This window comes from Xenopus laevis, chromosome 9_10L (assembly GCF_017654675.1).
Source record: "Xenopus laevis strain J_2021 chromosome 9_10L, Xenopus_laevis_v10.1, whole genome shotgun sequence".
NCBI classification, from domain to species: Eukaryota; Metazoa; Chordata; class Amphibia; order Anura; family Pipidae; genus Xenopus; species Xenopus laevis.
Window position 1 is genome coordinate 128,984,332 of NC_054387.1, and position 6,000 is coordinate 128,990,331.

A 6,000-nucleotide genomic window follows, 5' to 3' on the forward strand; every position below is an offset into this window, starting at 1 on the left:
AATTATTGTTAGCTTTTGTTTGCACTGGAATCAGTTCTAATTCATTTGCTAGGAAAGGGAGCCTCCCTATAAGATATATTTGGATCTAACTGTCAATGAATATCTGACCTAACTGCTGCATGAAGAGAGAAAGAAGACATACAGATGCTGAAAAAGGAATAGTGAATATAAACTTGATTATCTCAGAAACAATGCAGAATATTTAATTGATTGTATTTAAAAGGTTTCTTATTTCAGTATAATGAAGCATATATTAAATATTCATTTTTTAGAAAGTTACCCTTTAAGGAATGTTGATCCTAATTATGGATAAAAATCTTATCCAGAAAAGTCTTGCAGATAACGAAAACCTTACCTAGACTATATATAATTATAAGTTAAAATTTAATTTAATTTCATATGTTCCCGTCAAGTAAAGTTTTGTGAATTAAATGTATACTGTAACATTTGTTGCTTGTGTCTGATTTCAGCACTGCATTATATTGGCATTAGCACGTGAATGTTATGCAAGTCCCTGTGGAAGACTAAAGCTACTGCCAGGACTAAGGAGGTGTCATCAACTCCAGGGTTTCTCAACACTAATAGGCGGACTAACATATTATTCAGCAAAAGAAGATGGACAGATGCTGTGAAGCTTGGTGCAACTGTACACAACTGCAAGTGTGGCTGCAAGAAGTGTGGCTTAAAGTACCTGTAATGAATTGCTTAATTAGGTGAAACAAATTACAAATTACACTAAAATATAGTTTGTAAGCTACCATGTGAAATACATTATACACATTGGAAATTTTATATCTGAAAAAGACTGATTTTAAAATTAGGTTGAATATGACTTTGTCATGCTTATAGCTCTATTATTAATGTTTCTAACAGAGCAACAGCCATAGCAAAGCTGACAGACACTAAGGGGCAGATTCACTAAAGGGCGAAGTGCCCATCGCCAGGGAAAATTCGCTAGAAATTCAATCTGCAGTGACATCGCCAATTCACTAATAGGTGCAGACAACAATTTGCCAACAAAAGAGACCATTGCTAGTGTTCATTCGAACTCTATCTCCAGGTGACTCTTTGCTATGGCGAATGTTAGTTGTTCAGCAAATTCACTAAATTGCGGATTTTACTGAATGTTCCCTCTTTCGCCATAGTTTCTTTCACCACCTTAGCCTAGGCGAACTGCTGAAACAAAGCTACATCATCCTCAATCTCCTCAATTTCCTGTACTCCGGAAAGTCATAAAAAGTGTAAAAAACGCATTGACGACTTGTCAATTTTTAAAGCGGGTTTGCCTTCAAAAGTCCGAACTATGAAAGATTATTGTGTGAACATTTTTTTAACTCATTTGATGGGCCTGCCTAAAGAAAGATGTGTATACAACTTTTAAGTGCCTCCCCTATTGAAATTGACCTAAGCGTAAGATTACTAGCGAATCTTCACTAGGCACAAACTAACGAATCTTCGCTCGCACTGAAGAAGTATTGCTAATAAAAAGTCACAGTGTAGTGGTAACAAATTTGCTCCTGGTGAAGTGGTGCGAAGTGTGCGAAGTAGTTGCTGGCGACAATTCGCCTTTTAGTGAATCTGCACCCAAGATGGGTACTGTAACTGAAAGCAACCAACAAGTTCTATCCAAATTAACTTTTGGGGGAAATTTTACATCATACAGCAATAAGCTATTAGCAATAAGTAATAAGCCTAAAATGTGCATTGTTCTACTATCTTTGCATCAACAAATCTAGTTTCTCCTTTGGTCAAGTCATCTGTAGGAAATGTCTTAGGTTGAACTAGGATGTGGAAGCTGTAACACAAACAGAAATGATCCTATATCAATTAACATTATAAAGAATACTGTATCTTCTACTATACTTTATATGTTTTTAGTAATAAACACTCTATAGCAACAGGAATAGCAAAGTAAACATGAAAATAGTTTTAAATTCATCCAAATATTTTCACTGGCTTAACCCAAAAACTCAGTTCACCATTAAAAAAGTGGCTTCTTTGATTTGATATGAGCTCAAGAAGACTCTTGGATATGTTCAAAAACAATTTCAAGATTACCTATAAAATACTTAATATGTAATTTGATAGCCTGGTAGTTATTGAGACATCTGTGGATTACATATGGTAATATAACTCTATAATAATTTCTAATAGCATTAATGCACAATGGATCACATTTACAACATATGTGATTTTTTACCTCATCTAAGTTCTCAAAAGTTTACCTCAATTCACTAGGTCTATTTTATCACCAATTTACTATTTACTGAAAATTGTTAGTATTCATCTCTGAGATAATTTTGCTGAATTGTCTCCTAGCATAAATTCTCTATGAACATTTGTCAGTGTCCCCATACAACTGTACTAGGTAACATTCTGAAACCATAAAAAAATGAGAGATGTGGGAAATTAGCACAGTAAGAGACAGTAAGGAGGTGACGTAGATAATGAGTTCAAAAGTGACCAGTTTGCCAGTCTGAACCTGTATAACTTTTGGTCAATGAAAAGTCATTGTGCTCTTATTAATTTGTTAAAGATTCACTGGATAATAAGATCCAGATTATGGTCCAAAACTCTCTTTTAAGTAAATTGACAATGTTGTAGATAATTAAAATGCCTGCCAAAATATACTAAACTAAGATTAAGTAACAACATTAGTCTTTCTAAAATATGTCCCTACATCTCCAACTCTACAGGGCATTAGAAGACTATCCCATAATTTTTTCCAGACTACTACAAAAAAGGGAAGAGCACTGAATTGTTATAACCAGATATAACTTTGTGGGCACACGTAACAAGAAGTGCTTACTTTTTGGTCATTATAGAATAAATACCAGCCTATGGCATGCTAATTATTGGCCTCCATTGCTCCCGTATGAACTGTAATAAGCATTTAGTGCTATACTATTAATCCACTGTAATGTACACAGCTCTGCTTCCACCAGCCAATACAAGCACATGTGCTCCTTGCATGGACTCTAAGTTATACTATACAAAGAAAAACGATAGCCCCAAAATGAATATTTAAGCAATAGATAGTTTATATCATATTAAGTGGCATATTAAAGAAACTTACCAAACTGGTATATATTTCAAGCAAATATTGCCATTTTACATCTCTTTCCTTGAACCACCATTTTGTGATGATCTGTGTGCTGCCTCAGAGATCACCTGACCAGAAATACTACAACTCTAAGGGGCATATTTACTTGCTCAAGGATTAGAATGTAATAAGCTTCGAATTTCGAAGTTTTTTTTGGCTACTTTGACCATCGATTGGCTACTTCGACCTTCGACTGCGATTTCGACTTTGAATTGAACGATCCGAACTAAAAATCATTTGACTATTCGACCATTCGATAGTCAAAGTACTGTCTCTTTAAAAAAAACTTTGACTACCTACTTCACCACTTTCCCTGCCAGCCGTTTTGTCCTAGATGCGAACATCTACTGCCAAGCAGTTTTTAGATATTTTGCACTCTTTCACTTTAAGAGCCTTTCCTGGGGTGGTCTTTTAGTTAACCCAGGAAAACAATATATTGTTTTTTTCAGGACAACCTGAACTTTCACAATATGCAAGAATTTTGGTGTAATTCTACTTCTATAAAAAAAATATTGGATTCTAAGTGTCAAATAAAATGAAAAAAATCATGTTTCACGAAGAACAATCACATATATCAGAAACATCATTCATTTTATGTACGAGAACACAGCCGATTTAGAAAGGTCTATGTCTCCTGAACGCGACAATACCAAATATATATAGTTTTATGGAGATTTCTCACTTGTATAGCTCAAAATCTACAAGCAGTACACAACCAAATTTCCAAAGCAATGCTCCCCAAACGGCATACTTTTGATTTCAAGGCCAAACATTCCGCTAACAGTAGGTTTACCCTAGAAAACTACCCATTACTAGAAAGAACAGATTCTGGTGAATCAAAAATGGGTAGAAATATCTTTGTACTCCAAACTACCAAGTTGCAATTGTTTCCTAAAGTTATAATGTTTTTTAGAAATTGGTGAATTTTTTGAAAAATGACCTCAAAGCTTCCACTCTACAGCAACATATCTCCCATACATCATTAGGTATCAATGTAAAACACCCCAAATATAAAATCCTGGGTCCACTGAACAGTTTGATGCCCAATATGAATAGATGTACCCAAGCACGTGGCATTGGGGGCCCCAAAAGGAAGGCCCCCCATTTGTTCTGTCATTTCAGATACTGCAAAATCAACACATTTACATAGTTTTGGGGGGCGGCAAAGGTAGAAAAAAGTACGTTCACCCCAGAAAACCATATATTTTCGGAAAGTACACATTCCCCTGAATCCAAATTGGGTATGCATGTCTTTCTACACCAAAGTACCAAGCGGCAAACCATTCCTAAATTTGGTGATTTTGGCGACATTTCCAAAAATCACCTAAAAATTTCTACCCTGCAGCATCGTATTACACACATACTTTTAGGTATCAAGAGAAATCACCCCAAATATGAAAGCCTAGGGTCCTCTGAACAGTTTGATGCCCAATATGTATAGGTGTACCCAAGCAAGTGGCATATAGGGGCCTGAAAAGGAAGACCCCCATATGGTCTGTCATTTCAGATACTTCAAAATCAACACATTTACATCGTTTTGAGGGGGGCAAAAGTAGAAAACAGTAAGTTCACCCCAGAAAACCATATATTTTCGGAAAGAACACATTCCCCTGAATCCAAATTGGGTATGCATGTCTTTCTACACCAAAGTACCAAGCCACAAACCATTCCTAAATTTGGTGATTTTGGTGACATTTCCAAAAATCACCTCAAAATATCTACCCTGCAGCACCGTATTAGCCACATACTTTTAGGTATCAAGAGAAATCACCCCAAATATGAAAGCCTAGGGTCCTCTGAACAGTTTGATGCCCAATATGTATAGGTGTACCCAAGCACGTGGCATATAGGGGCCCCAAAAGGAAGACCCCCATATGGTCTGTCATTTCAGGTACTGCAAAATCAACATATTTACATTGTTTTTGGGGGGGCAAAGGTAGAAAAAAGTAAGTTCACCCCAGAAAACCATATATTTTCGGAAAGTACACATTCCCGTGAATCCAAATTGGGTATGCATGTCCTTGTACTCCAAAGTACCAAGCCGCAAGCCTTTCCTAAATTTGGCGATAAAAGCAACAGTTTTTAAATTTTTGAAAATTGCCTAAAAATATTGCAATTGGCCGCATTTATCTCACCCAATTTCTTACATACAATTCTAAAACACCATAAATACTGATGCCAAGGGTCAACTGAACCGTTTGATGCCTAATATGCATTGATATACCAAGGCAGCTGGCATGTGCGGACCCCAAATGAAAATAGTGCATATGATTTTTCTCCGCTGCCGATTCGCCTTCTGTGAACATAGACCCTTGACTTCATATTATGTGCCTCAAGACCCTCCTAACAGCAAAGACCCCCCCAAAAGCATATATTTTTGGAAAGTACACATTCTGACGAATCCAAAAAAGATAAAAAACTGCAAAGCTTTTCTAAACGCAGAGGTTTTTACATTTCTGAAAATCGCTTAAAATTGTTGCAGTTTGCCGCATTTATCGCACACAATGTTTTACGTATAAAGAAAAATCACCCTAAATATGGACGTCAGAGGTCTACTAAATAGTTTGATGCCCAATATGCATAGATTTACCAAAGTATGTGGCGTGTACGGACCCCAAATGAAAAACATGCCTATGAATTTTCACGCTAGCCAACTAAGCTGCAGAAAAGAGAGCCCCAACTGTGCGTTATGTGCCATAAGACCCCAAAACTGTAAAAAGACCCCCAAAAACCCATATATTTTTGGAAAGCATATATTCTGGCGAATCAAACTAAGTAAAATAAATCTTTCTATACCAAAGCACCAAACAGCAAAACTATACTTAAGATACATAAGGAACAATAATGCATGGATAAAATTGCAATAAAACCGTAAATCAATGAAATAACAAAATAAT